At 42.5% G+C, this 14,842-nt stretch overlaps 1 long non-coding RNA gene across 1 annotated transcript in view; it reads left to right on the forward strand.

The window, feature by feature from the left end:
* Positions 1–14,531, forward strand: part of LOC142768487 (uncharacterized) — a 33,981-nt gene extending 19,450 nt beyond the window's left edge. The window contains exon 3 of the long non-coding RNA XR_012885309.1: positions 14,402–14,531. This is a non-coding gene — a long non-coding RNA (uncharacterized LOC142768487). The remainder of the gene's footprint in view (positions 1–14,401) is intronic.
* Positions 14,532–14,842: the final 311 nt, after the last annotated feature.

The raw sequence follows: 14,842 nt of genomic DNA on the forward strand, positions 1-14,842 counted from the left end.
ACGCCAAACCGAATGAACCCCAAGTAAAAATATAACATCCAAATTTTGCACAGAACTACCATGAGGCAAAAAACGAATTCCATATGGAATAAGAAGTAAATCTTTTTTTAAAGTCCTCTGTAAAATGTCCCAAAAGAAAATAGCGTTCTTACAATCAATAAACACAAGTTCAATGGTCTCAGGCTTGTTACACAAGAGACAGCTGCTTTCCCATGGTACATACATCCCTCTGTTTTCAAGCCACGTTTTTACTGGCAAGGTTCCCGTATGAAGTTTAAAAAAGAAGGTTTTCACATTGGGTGGTATACACATGTTTTTCACTCGCTTTAGTATGTCATGACCATATGATTTTTCATACTTTGAACGGCACAGGGGCACAGGAAAAACATTCAGTATTACGTCTTTCATAAGGCGCTTTCTTTTCACATTAGTAAGGTAATCTATCGAAAACCTCGCCCTTAAGAAATGATATGAAAAGACAACTTCGCGCAAGAACGGTGACAAGGTGTGTCGTTCTCGCCTGTCTGAAGATACAAAGAAGTCAAGCATGTGCTGTAACAGCGTTGTTTGAAATAAAGAACGTAAAAAAGAGTCTCTCTAGTCTCTAATGAGCAGGAAACGTGATATCACTTGGTTAAGAAACAGATGACACAGAGACAGCCCTCCATGCTTAACTCGCCGAAACAAGTTCTTTTTAGATGTCCTCTCCCACGTAGAGCTCCACATGAACGTGGCGAATATCCTGTGGACTTTGAGAATGCTTTTACGCGTACAACTAAGTACTTGCAAATGGTACATAATTTTAGCAGCCAGAAACATGTTGCATACACTTGACCGAGAGGAAATTGATAAGCCGCGACTACCCCATCCTTCAGCGGTCTCCCGCACTTCTTCAGTCTTTTCAAGCCAAAATGCTGCACTGTCTTGATACCTGTCCAATGGTACCCCTAGGTAACGACTAGGTGTCATGAGCCGCTGAATATTTCCAAAGGAACTGGGCGTGAGGTCCCAATCACAATGCCATAAACCAATGCTTTTCTCTTTGTTCATTAAACTTCCACTCGTGTCACAAAACCTTTCAGTGATTTCCAATAACGAAGTGACACTCTCTCTATGAAAAGCAAAAAAAAAGGCAATATCGTTTGCGTATACCAAAACACGCACTTCAACCTGAAACCCAACATGACTACAACCTGAAACCATTAATCCCTGTGTGGTGAATCACTTTCTGACACAGTGGCTCCAAAAATAAAGCGTAAAGCAAAGGACTTAAAGGACACCCCTGGCGCTCGGAGGAAAGTTCTTGTATGCGCTGTGAGAGTTCTCTATTAAAAATTAAATTTGTGGTTGAAGTTTTGTATGCCAATCTAATACCTTACATATGATCGCACCAAGACCAACGTGCTCATCCAGCGTGAAGAGTATATTGTGTGGAACCATGTCGAAAGCCTTGGCTATATCAATTTGCAACATAGCTCCTTTTAGAAGCGTAGCGTCACAATACTCCAAAATGCTCCTGGTAAGAAGAATATTCGTGAATATGCTCCTACGCTTGATGCCGCAAGTCTTATGTGACCCGACCAACTTGTATATAACTCCTTGCAACCTCCTAGCCAGAACTTTCATAAACACCTTATAATCTACTTTTGTTAGCGAGCGTGATTGGCCTGTATCCTGTCACTTTGCGTAAAACATATTGCTCTTTCCTTTTAGGAATCAGCACAGTGTGCGCACGATTAAACAATGGAGGCAGAGTTCCGCGATCTAAAGACTGCGAAAAAACCTCATGCAGTGCGGCGGCCATATCCTCCTCGAACGCCTTGTAAAAGGTGGCATTATTGCCATCTGGATCAGGTGATTTGCCCATGCCAAGATCATCGATAGCCTTCTCAATTTTCCCTACACTAATAGACATTTCCAATAAATTTGTGTCCTCAGCATTACCTGTCGGCATTTCTATCAAGATCTCATCTACGAAACCCGGCTCCTTTGGTTCGCGATAAGCAAACAAGTCCTGATAATAGTTTTCAAAAGCTTTCATAATATTTTTATGTTCTCTATATGTTTTACCATTCCATTCTATTTCTAGTATGTCGTGAGCTCGGGCATATGCGTTTTCATCTGACAAGGCTCGCCTTGTCGGGGTTTCACCAACGAGGTATCTCTCACCTCGTGCTCATATAATTGCGCCTTTATATTTATCTTCTTCAATACATTCAATTTTTTTTGACAACCTGCAGTTGATGTGTAAATAAGCCCGGGTTTTCTGCTTCAATTTTCACCAAATCATTTAGCTCTGCCCGTAGCTCACGTTCCTTTTTTCGAGCTTGATACTGCATGTAGCAACCACACTCTATTGCCTTCATTTTTATGTTTTGCTTAAATAATTCCCATCTTTCCGTGGCACTCCTTTCTGCGTTTTTGAAAAAATCCTCGATTCCCTTCTTTGTCTTATTTACAAACCATTCGTGCGTAATTATCTTAGTATTCATTTTTCATGTGTCCCATACAACCTTTTTTTTGCACTTTCTACCGATCTCAAACGAGACTAAGCAATGATCACTGAAGGAAACAGCATAAACATAATAGTTCTGACATAAAGGTACTACCTCACAACAAACGTATGCTCGATCTAGTCGTGCGTGACTCGAACCTAGAAAATGTGTGAAGTGTTGGCGACTGCCAGCCTTCGCAAACAGAGCTACGTCATGTAAAGGGTACTTATTAAGGCTGTCTCCAAGCAAACCAACACTTTCATCACTTAATTTAGCAGTATACTTGCAATCTTAGAGGGCCAAACCACAATTGAAGTCACCCAACAGAATCACACATTTCTGAATATCAAAGTACACTTACATTTCCCGAAAAAAAAAAAACATTTGTCTCTCGATTTTGTAGGTGCGTATACGCAGATAACTCTAAATTTAGTGTTCTCGTAACAAAAGTCACACAAAACAAAACGCCCATGTAGGCAACTTGTGATCTCTTCCACTTCAATACCAAGAGAGTTCTTGACAAAATAATACATCCGGCTGATGCTCCCACTGCATAGCTCACACACGCATTGTACCGCAATGAAAATTGTGCTACCAAGCTGTCAGTCGACGTGTTTACTTTTTTTCTTTATTGCCTTTTTGACGACAGGTCAAGCTATAATGACAATCACTTTCACACGTGTTTCATGCGTGATAACGCGTCAAACAAAGATATTACATTTTCAACGCAGTCGGTAGTCTTATACACATCTCGCACTTTTATAACAGCTTCCATGAAACACTCATTAACAGATAGAACTCTCACATCACAGTGTCTGTACGATAGCATACTACGCCAAACCGAATGAAGACCAAGTAAATATAAACATCCAAATTTTGCACTGAACTATTACAAGGCAAAAAACGAATTCCATAAGAAGTTAGAGGTAAATCATTTTTTAAAGTCCTCTGTAAAATGTTCCAAAAAAATAGCGTTCTTACAATCACTAAACACATGTTCAATGGTCTCCGGTTTGTCACACAGGAGACAGCTGCTTCCCCATGGTACATACATGCCTCTCTCTTCAAGCCCCGTTTTTACTGGCAAGGTTCAGGTATGAAGTTTAAAAAAGAAGGTTTTCACATTGAGTGGTATACAAATGTTTTTCACTCGCTTTAGTACGTCATGACCATATCACTTTTCATACTTTGAAGGGTACAGGGGCACAGGAAAAACATTCTGTATTAGGTCTTTCATAAGGCGCTTTCTTTTCACATTAGTTAAGTAATTTATCGAAAACCTCGCCCTTAAGAAACGATATGAGAACACAACTTCGCGCAAGAACGGTGACAAGGTGTGTCGTTCTCGCCTGTCTGAAGATACAAAGAAGTCAGGCATGTGGTGTAACAGCGTTGTTTGAAATAAAGAACGTAAAAAAGAGTCTCTCTAGTCTCTAATGAGCAGGAAACGTGATATTACTTGGTTAAGAAACAGATGACACAGAGACAGCCCTCCTTGCTTAACTCGCCGAAACAAGTTCGTTCTAAATGTTCCCTCCCACGTAGAGCTCCAGATGAACTAGGCGAATATCCTGTGGACTTTGTGAATGCTATTACGCGTACAACTAAGTACTTGCAAAAGGTACATACTTTTAGCAGCCAGAAACACGTTGCATACAGCTGACCGAGAGAAAATTGATAAGCCACGACCGTTTCATCCTTCGGCGGTCGCGCGCAGTTCTTCAGTGTTTTCAAGCCAAAATGCTTCACTGTCTTGATACCTGTCCAATGGTATCCCTAAGTAACGACTAGGTGTCGCGAGCCACTGAATATTTCCAAAGGAACGGGTCGTGAGGTCCCAATTACCATGCCATAAACCAATGCTTTCCTCTTGTTCAAAAAACATCCATTCGTGTCACAAAACCTTTGAGTGATTTTTAATAACGAAGTGACACTCTCTCTATCAACAGCAAAAAATGCAATATCGTCGGCGTATGCTAAAACACGCACTTCACATGACTGCAACCTGAAACCATTAATCCCTGTGTGGTGAATCACTTTCTGACACAGTGGCTCCAAAAATAAAGCGTAAAGCAAAGGACTTAAAGGACACCCCTGGCGCTCGGAGGAAAGTTCTTGTATGCGCTGTGAGAGTTCTCCATTAAAAATTAAATTTGTGGTTGAACTTTTGTATGCCAATCTAATACCTTTACATATGATCGCACCAAGACCAACGTACTCAGCTAGCATGAAGAGTATATTGTGTGAAATCATGTCGAAAGCCTTGGCTAGATCAATTTGCAACATAGCTCCTTTTAGAAGCGTAGCGTCACAATACTCCAAAATGCTCCTGGCAACATGAATATTCGTGAATATGCTCCTACGCTTGATGCCGCAAGTCCATGTGACCCGACCAACTTGTATATAACTCCTTGCAACCTCCTAGTTAGAACTTTCATAAACACCTTATAATCTACCTTTGTTAGCGTGATTGGCCTGTATCCTGTGACTTTGCGTAAAACATGTTGGTCTTTCCCTTTAGGAATCAGCACGGTGTGCACCCGATTAAACGATGGAGGCATAGTTCCGCGATCTAAAGACTCTGAAAAACCCTCATGCAATGCGGCGGCCAAATTCTCCTTGAACGCCTTGTAAAAGGCGCCGTTAATGCCATCTGGACCAGGGGATTGATTTGCCTATGCCAAGATCACCGATAGCCTTCTCAACTTTCCCTACACTAATAGACATTTCCAATAAATTTCTGTCCTCAGCATTAAGTGTCGGCATTTCTATCAAGAACTCATCTACAAAACCCAGCTGCTTTGGTTCGCGATATGCAAACAAGTCCTGATAATAGTTTTCAAAAGCTTTCATAATATTTTTATGTTCTCTATATGTTTTACCATTCCATTCTATTTCTAGTATGTCGTGAGCTCGCGCATATGCCTTTTCATCTGACGAAGCTTGCTTTGTCGGGGCTTCACCCACGAGGTATCTCTCAGCTCTTGCTCGTATAATTGCACCTTTATATTTATCTTCTTCAAGACATTCAATTAAGTTTTTGACAACCTGCAGTTGATGTGTAAATAAGCCCGGGTTTTCTGCTTCACTTTTCACCAAATCATTTAGCTCTGCCCGTAGCTCACGTTCCTGTTTTCTAGCTTGATACTGCATGTAGCAACCACACTCTATTGCCTTCATTTTTATCTTTTGCTTAAATAATTCCCTTCTTTCCGTGGCACTCCTTTTTGTGTTTTTGAAAAACATTCTCGATTTACTTTTTTGTCTTATCTACAAGCCCTTTGTGCGTAATTATCTTAGTATTCAGTTTCCATGTTTCCCATACAACCTTTTTTTGCACTTTCTACCTATCTCAAACGATACTAAGCAATGATTACTGAAGGAAACAGCATAAACGTCATAGTTCTGACATAAAAGAACTATCTCAGAACAAACATATGCTCGATCTAGTCGTGCGTGACTCGAACCTTGAAAATTTGTGAAGTGTTTGCGAGTGCCACCCTTCGCAAACAGAGCTACGTCATGTAAAAGTACTTATTAAGGCTGTCTCTAAGCAAACCAACGCTTTCATCACATAATTTAGCAGTATACGTGCAATCTTCTAGGGTCAAAACACAATTGAAGTCACCCAACAGAATCACACATTTATGACATTCAAAGTACGCTTGCATTTCCCGAAAAAACAAACATCTCTCTCTCAAATTTTTAGGTGCGTATACACCGATAACTCTAAGTTTAGTGTTCCCGTAACAAAAGTGACACAAAACAAAACGCCCATGTAGGCAACTTTTGATCTTTTCTACTACAATACCAAGAGAGTTCTTGACAAAAATAATACATCCGGCTGATGCTCCCACTGCATAGCTCACACACGCATTGTACCGCAATGAAAATTCTGCTACCAAGCTATCAGCGCGTCCTCAGTACTAACTTTAGTCTCCTGGATGGCGTGCAAGTCAAGGTCTTTTTCTGCATCAAGCGTTTCAACTGGTACTGTTTGCGATGCGTTTCTGGACCACGTACATTCAGCGTACCAATGCGTAATGGTGCAGTCGTGCTAGCCATGTTGATGACAAAGATGAAAACTACAGTGCTACGCTTACCGTGTGTCGTATACCGTGCAGCGGGAAAACCGGGGTCTTACGCGCCTCGATCCTGTCCCCGAACTGGCGACGATGACGCCGACCGGGTTTCGAGGGCATATTTTTAGGGGCGAAGCTCCTTATAGCGGTACCCGTTCGTCCCGCGTCCCGTCGTAGTATGTAATCAGTCTTACGCTTTGACCTGCAAACATTTTGACCTCCAAGGTGGTGCCGGTGAGAGATTCCTTCTGTGCGTTGTTGAACAACAAAAAATAGTGTTCAATGTACATGCCAATAGCTGATAATGGGGTATGAGAGACAGCAGCATTCGGCTTTTAGTTAACGTGCACGCTGCGATCCCCATTAGCAGCCATTGCATGTACATTGAGCACTATCTGAAGGGAAAGGGTTGGCACGTTATACTAACCACCTTAGTTATAGAAAGGTTTAGCGAGCGTTGAGCCGCAGTGCCATGAATACAATGAACTAGTATATACCATGAATGAACTCGAGGTAGTTAAAGGTGGGAAGTAGGTACGAAGTGCAAGCCGTAAGAAAGTAAAAGCCGAATTCTCCTGTCTCTCATTTCCCATGCAGCCATTGAGCATGTACATTGAGCTCTATCTGCCAGGAAAAGGTTGCTACGTTATACTCGCTGGGCGTAACCTCCTTGGTTTTCAAAAGGTTTAGCGAGCGTTCGGCCGCAGTGCCATGAATACAGTGAACTTGTATATACCATGAACTCGAGGTGGTTAAAGGTGGAAAGTAGACCCGAAGCGCAAACTGTTCGAAAGTGTGCGTGTGCCACCTCTCGTTTAGACCTTGGAATGTCCGCTGGACGGCGGTGCTTCTATATGGGGAATATATGATGAAAAGATGTGAGATGGTGGTACTTGGAGTGTTGAATAGATGGACGAACGGCCACACAGACAGATGCATGAAGGGACGCATGAACGGACGAAGGGGCGGATGCATGAACGAACGCAGGAACGACGCACGCACGGATGGGCGGATGGACACATGGACGGTCGCACAGACCGAAGGAAGCAAGAATGAATGGACGGACGAATGCTTCGCCCCACTCTCCATCATTAATTCCGTGGATATGCTGCCAATTTGTTTACTCTTAGTGCCCGTGACGCGATGCCACAGACACTCCGGGCGTTTCAGGTTGCGTGCCGTGCTTTCCACTCGGTTACGCTTGCCGCGTCCCGTGGTCGCTTCCGGAGACTTTGTGCTGGCTTCTGGCGTAGCGATCTCGCCACTGGTACCCATGTCTTCCTCCATCGATTCTTGAATGTCCTGCTGGCCGCCTGTTGCGGCCAACTTCTCGGATTCTTTCGTTAAGTTTTTGTCGTGTTGCGTTGTCGCGTCGGCTGTCTCTTCTCCAGTTGCCTGAACCATGGCGTCGGGTCCCACGGCATTGCTGCCAGGGGCCGACTTCTCAGCCTCCTCGGCGTCCATTAGATTATCTTGGGCGTCGTCTGTTGGCAGCGCGGTTTTCGTAACTCTGGCATAACTCCTGACGCAGTCTTGACTTTCATGTCCAAACGCTCGGCATACACCGACGTGTTTACTCACACCCTACTATGAAAGCGCACGAGCTTATAGCGTGATGATTTTCGACTGACCATAGTGGCACAAGAGACAAGTAGGTTTTCTTACACTTTTTTTACGTTTGTATCAATACCACAACATGCGCACACGTAATTATAATGTATCTGATGCTTAGACAAACGTAAGTTTTTCAATGGTTGCACAATAATGCACGGAATAATTACTAGAGCTTATGAGGTATTCACGATGGCGAATACCCCCGAGCAAGGCATAGAATGCCTATGGCATTCTAAACGCTGCGCCATCTCTCGACTACTGCCACAGTTACTTTTTTTGAAGCCTCCGAGATTGCAAACACTTGCCGCGCGTTAGCCATTTCAGAAGTCACGTTTTTTTTTTATTCTTCTTGTTACTTGGAAAGGGCGCAGCATGCAGACCTAACTTTGTCTCCGTCGTGGTAGGTGTTCTGTGCTCACGTCGACCTCGTTTAGTTGTTTCATGTTAACGTTTGCTTATATTCTTTTTACGTGCTTACCACAAGTGTGGCCGTTAGCCATGGATACAGTACACCACTAGCCCTTCATTGACAATGTTTTTGATGCGGTAACGACCGTCCTAGCAGTGTATACGTACGTTACAACGTGGGTCTGGCGAGGGAAATAAGCGATGACCTCGCATCCGACAGGGTTTTTCGTGAGCTATGACAGTGGCTAATGGCGTCGCGGCAGCTCTAAAACTTGAGTGGAGGAACTATCGCTGCAGTGCGCAAATTTACTATAACTTTATAGAATGTTGAGCCTACATACGTTTCTGCTTCAGATGCCTCTCGCGATTCGCCTAGCGTGTCAACTTGCAATTATAGTGCGTGCCACAATTTTGTTGTTAGCGCTGTGGCTTTGGTGGTTATTACTCTGGATTCGGAATACTCTTTTCACAAAGGTGAGTGAGTGTTAGTACTTACTTGCTGTGCACAGCTGTTACTAGAAGTGCATTTTGTGTTTTCTCACGACAAAGGAGAATCATGGACTAGAAAGGCAAACTGCACGCGTGCATGATTCCTTCCTGCTTCGCAGTGCTGGCATTAGCAATTCAAAAAGAATGCGATTAAGAATTTGGTTTAACCTACAGAAGTCATTGGTTCACTTTTCACAAAATTTTAGTTGTGATGATGTTTAAAACGTTTCTGATGGTTAAAACCTAGTCTGGCGAATAAACACTAGGGTAAACTTTGCAGCCTGTTTCCCATTGCGTTTTCACCTGCCCTGGTAGCATAGCCTTATTGGATGTTGTGTGACTATGCTGGATGACGCAGGTTCCACTTCCGGCCACAGCAGCCGTATTCGAATGTGGGTAAACTGCAAAGAACATCCTTATGGCGGTAGTGGCACTTATAACTCTATCAATTGTATATGATAGTGCTTTCACGCATGGACTGTCGAGTAATATCAGGTTTCCCAGAATGTTGAAAAATTAAGTGTGATGCTTTTTTACGCGCCTCGTTGAATTCATGAGTGCTGTTGGTGCCGTGCGAAACTAAAAATGCGTGGGTTTACCAAGTATGTCGACACCGTAAATATTCATTATTTTTGTACACTCTAAGGTAATTGATAAAGCAAGACTGCTTGGGAAGCAGAGCTCCTTATATTCGTGACAAATTGGTAGTATGAAACAACACGAGACACACAGAGGAGTGTGCGGAGCATCGTGCGAGTGCCTGACGATAAAAAAAGACAGGCTTTTACTCTACACAAAAAACAAACAAAAAAAACGTCACTCCTGCATTGCCTAAAACAATCTTAGGTAAAAGCAATCGCTCGCGACCGTCTGCGGCCGGCTAGGCTTGGCGTGCGCATGCACCCGCGCAAGACCCCCATGATTGAAAAGAAACTTGAACGCTGAAGGAGGAACGTTGCTCCTTGGGTCCTTGCCGCGAGAGGGCGCGACGGGTAAAGCGCCCGAATCGGAGGAAGTCGCTGCACCGAAGGAGGAACGAAGGCCGTTTCTCCATTTTCGCTCCCTTTTTTTTAGAGTGTACTACTACTACTATTACTGCTACACACATTACGGGTGCACGACCGACGTCATAGAAAGCTTCAACCCCAAATTAAATGCACAAATTTTTTTACACGTATACGCAGCGGGTATTATGCTTTTTCCAGGAATGACGACGGAAGACGCAATGAATTTTTTTTTATAATATTGCTCCTTCAGTAGGAACTCATTCGTCCATAATTTTTGCCAGTAAAAAATTACAAAAATGAATATTTCTCGTAATATCTTTTTGACTATTCCTGAAATATTTATATTCATTTATGTTAGGTTGCCTGATTCCAGGCCATTCCTCCATGGTGGATATGAGCCACAAGTTTAAGATCTATATCTATATTGATTACTGACGTAGTGGGTAACCAGCAAGTGTGATTGCAGCAGCTAGTCAAAGAGTGTTAAAAAAAGGCCTTCTAGCTTTCGCTGTCACAGCAAAACTCTTCTAGCTTTCGCTGTAACAGCGCTACTTCTTCCAGGCAGGCCTGCTGTTTTTTTTTCGTTTTGTAAACAGTTTTCCTTTGCTGTTGCCAACAATTATATTTTAATACTCATGGTAATGTGAGAACATGCCTGATATGAAGTCTGAATAGGGTCAATTTGCCACGCACTTTGACGCTCCGATGTAGCTCAGTGGCAGAGCGCTGGGCTGCCGCGCAGAAGACGTGGTTCAATTATCTTTTTGCCCTAGGTAATTTTTATTTAGTTTCTTTTTCATTTCGGTCAACAGCATTGGTGGCGGCAGTGGACCTTTACGTCACCTTAATCAGACCTTCTGTTCTTTTATAATTTTTCTGTGTATTGTTTCGGGGGAGAAGGGCACTGGTTTTGTGCGTCTTCCCTAGATTCGCCGCGATTACTTCTCTTTCTGGGTATAAGTTCATCGAACAACACCTCTCAACGTTAATGGCTAGATTTTCTTGTCTTCACCTTTATTACCACGTGACCTTTCGCGGAAGTGCTGGTTGCTTTCAGAAAACAATGCTGCATGCCTCCAAAAAGCTCTCATTCGAAGCACAGGCCAAGAAGACACAAAGGGCATTAGGATCGGCTAGTTAACAGCACCCCTAGGTTGCAGGTTATTGTAGCTGAAACAACAACTTTTACACGCTTCCATCTTGCCCAGTTCATTTATTATTTCTTTTGCTACTTACTTGTGTCTCAAATTTTCTTTCCTATAAAACGATGAGTCTTTGCTCACAACCAACGAATAGACAGCCACCCATAAAATTATGTGATTCGAGCTCTTTAACACTATCATGTTGAATGGAGAAAAATTCTTCGGTAACAGAGTTTATGATTGGGTTGTTATGACGCCAAAACAAGGTTACGCAACGAAAGAAAGGCTCGATTCATTATATACCATTTAGACCTGATTACGTATCCTTCCAGTTACGTGTGACGAATTACACATAAATATCTCGGACGTAGTGTGAAGGGAACATAATTTATAGTATTAGCTTTTAGTTTAATGTAAAAAAGTCAGGATTCTCACTCTAGATATTATTTGCAATATTGAAGGGGAATTATATCGGTGGAATCATCACTCAATCAGCTGGTAGCACCGACATGGTCGCTGGCGAACAAGCGCAGTCTTTCTCTTTTTTCAGTGTGATGCACTTGTACCTCGGCGTAAAGCGTATGACTTGTGTAACGTTTCCCAAAATCATCACCTGAAATAACTGGTACCTGACACAAAGGTTGGGTGAATCCGTACACAAACTCCCATAGCCCGGCCTGTGTTATTTCTCGAAAAAGAGAGAGAGAAATAGAGAATGTAAGAAGAGAACTAGTAAAAAATGCTCACTAAAAATATTTCACGAGGTGGTTTCAGATTCCGCGTGCCTTCGATCCAAAAGCAAATCGTCGTAAACTCCAGGTTATCTACAACCTTTTTTCAATGCATGAAAATAATAGAAGCAAACATCATCACACATTCCAATACAATTTGTCGTTTAGGCATTATGCTTACATGCAAACACGTGTCAAACAGAATGTCAGACAGCCCAACACAGCTTTTAAAAAGCGGTAAAAACACACAAGCGTCCCAAATTCCAAGCCATCCCCGAACAGGGTCATCACTCTCAAACAACAATACGCACACTGATTTCTTCTCGAAAAAGATACATTGGTCGAGCATGCTTACATGCTTGTAAACCACTATACATACTTGTTTCGACACTCTACTAAAGCCAATTATTGCCTTATAGTATATGAAGCAGAAAGGTGCATTGTGGAAAAGGAAATTGTGCATGGGGAGAAGAGCTGTGATGGTGAAGAGCAAGGGATAATAAGGCACAGGCAAGAAGCATATAGAAAGAGAGAAATGGAAACCTGGGCAGAACCATCTCGAAACTCGCGTTGGTTGACGGGTAGTAGTGCTGACCGGTGCCTTCAAACTATGTAGGCAAATCACCAGTGTACGTTCGAGGAAGTCAGGTGGTAAGCTGCGAAGCTTATTCAAATTTTCGCCTCCTACATTTTTTACTACATCGAAAATGATTGAAGCCCATATGCGTAGATTCAGGGTCACTCTAAACAACCCCATAGAAACCCAAAATTGCACAAGCCCTTAACTTTGGCGTCTCTCGAATTCCTACGGCGATTTTTTGATGTTAAACCACAGCGACAGTTTCTTGCTCATTTTCGTTTTTTATTGATACAAAGAAAGCATGCACACTGATCTGCTGGGGCACTTTCTGCGTTCAACCTTTATGAAGCGCATTGTATAGGACCACTGACCGTTCAGAAACACAGCTATCTACAGAGTGACGGTACCTCCAGTGAGCATACCTTGTACGCCCTCAAGTCTCGCATTCAACTTGAGCGGCGCTGAAGCTGTCCGTGACCTGACTGATACTAAACTGTTCTAACCAAGTAAGATTCGATCTGTGACTTCAGGTGCAGATGTGACGTGTTTACAGTTCACAATCATGGACGTAATTACGGGTAAATTGTTATTGTACTTTTGTAACTGTGCAGCGTGAAGGAGGAAAACTGGTGAACCTCGGATTCATTGTCGCCCCGCCGCGGTGGTCTAGTGGCTAAGGTACTCGGCTGCTGACCCGCAGGGCGCGGGTTCGAATCCCGGCTGCGGCGGCTGCATTTCCGATGGAGGCGGAAATGTTGTAGGCCCGTGTACTCAGATTTGGGTGCACGTTAAAGAACCCCAGGTGGTCTAAATTTCCGGAGCCCTCCACTATGGCGTCTCTCATAATCATAGAGTGGTTTTGGGACGTTAAACCCCACATATCAATCAATCAATCGGATTCATTGTCTACCAGGGAGTTGAGGTATGTTCAATATGTCGCACTGGTTCATATTTTGGCTCGTTCTTCAGCATGGTTTGCTAATAAGAATGAATTATACACATTATCGGTGATGACTGATAAACAACTGAATAGAATTTATTTCATTTCTCTATTAATTACCATTTAAAATTACTTGGTTGAATTATTCTGTCATTTCCCGCCTGTTGCTTTTCAAAATGTCATACAATGAAGAACGCATTAGCATTTCAATAAAGCACTCTTTATGTAACATGCTTCAATTAGCGGTCACTATTCGAAGCACAGGACAAAAAGTTGCAGAGACAAACTACATTTTAAACGTAGATGAATATAAGGCCCCTCGACAAAGAGATAATACGGCGGCCATCGGTACCATGTGTGGTACCGAAAATATAATGTGGACTACGTTACCCGGATAACTAGCGCACAGTGGCGGCCACCACGATTTTCTTTCGCTATATAGGCGCTGCGTCATGCGCTTTGTTTGTTAGGGATAATGTAGGTTATATAGTAGTTGTTAAATAGCCTGCATGAAAACGGCTCTGTGACAATAATATTTTTTCTCCATTCGAATTCAAGTTGAACAGTGCCGAATGGTAGCCGAAATGATCTAATATTAAGGTAAATATCAAATACAAACATTTTGTTAAGATATAAAGAAAAGAAATATTGAGATATGCTCATGTATTCGAGCAAATAACGTGTTCAGTGACTGCCACAAAAGCACTTCACCTTGTCATGCTAAATTACAAACAGTAACACGTGTCCCTGATTCAGGCGCTCTCTCTGGCAAATCGCGGTGCTTATGCCAGTGAAAGAAAAAATAGACACACTCTTGTAAAGCTTTGTGTGCCACAAGCTTTTTTTTCTAGGGAGCGTTGTCACAATTTTATTTGTGCTAAATACGTAACATTGATTTTCAATTTTTTTGCAGATGCTCGAGAAATGTATCACCACTGTTTTCGCACGCCAAGGTGGTGCACCTGAAGGAAGAGTATCCATTACTAGATTTTGGTGCAGAATAAGTTTTTAAAGCGGGCTCGAAGTCTTCAATACTACGTATGTTAGGTGGAAGTTATGAATACACAATGGATATCTAAAATGAGTCTCTATTTGATGGGTCTGAATTTTCTAAACCCGTGTGGACATTCGAATTATGCGCTAGTCTGAGAAATGTTCAAATTTTCAGACGAGAATTCGATTATTCTTTTTCGATATGCTGCCCGGCCCTTGTTGGACTACTTCAGTTCGAAAAAAAAAACAGGTTAGACCGTCTCTGCCTGTTTTATGTATCTTTGCATCTGGAAATAATTTCAGTCAAATGACGCAAATTTGGTGCAAGGCATTTGAAGCCGTAGTGGTAACAGTTGTAGAA

This window comes from Rhipicephalus microplus, chromosome 8, assembly GCF_043290135.1.
Source record: "Rhipicephalus microplus isolate Deutch F79 chromosome 8, USDA_Rmic, whole genome shotgun sequence".
NCBI lineage: Eukaryota > Metazoa > Arthropoda > Arachnida > Ixodida > Ixodidae > Rhipicephalus > Rhipicephalus microplus.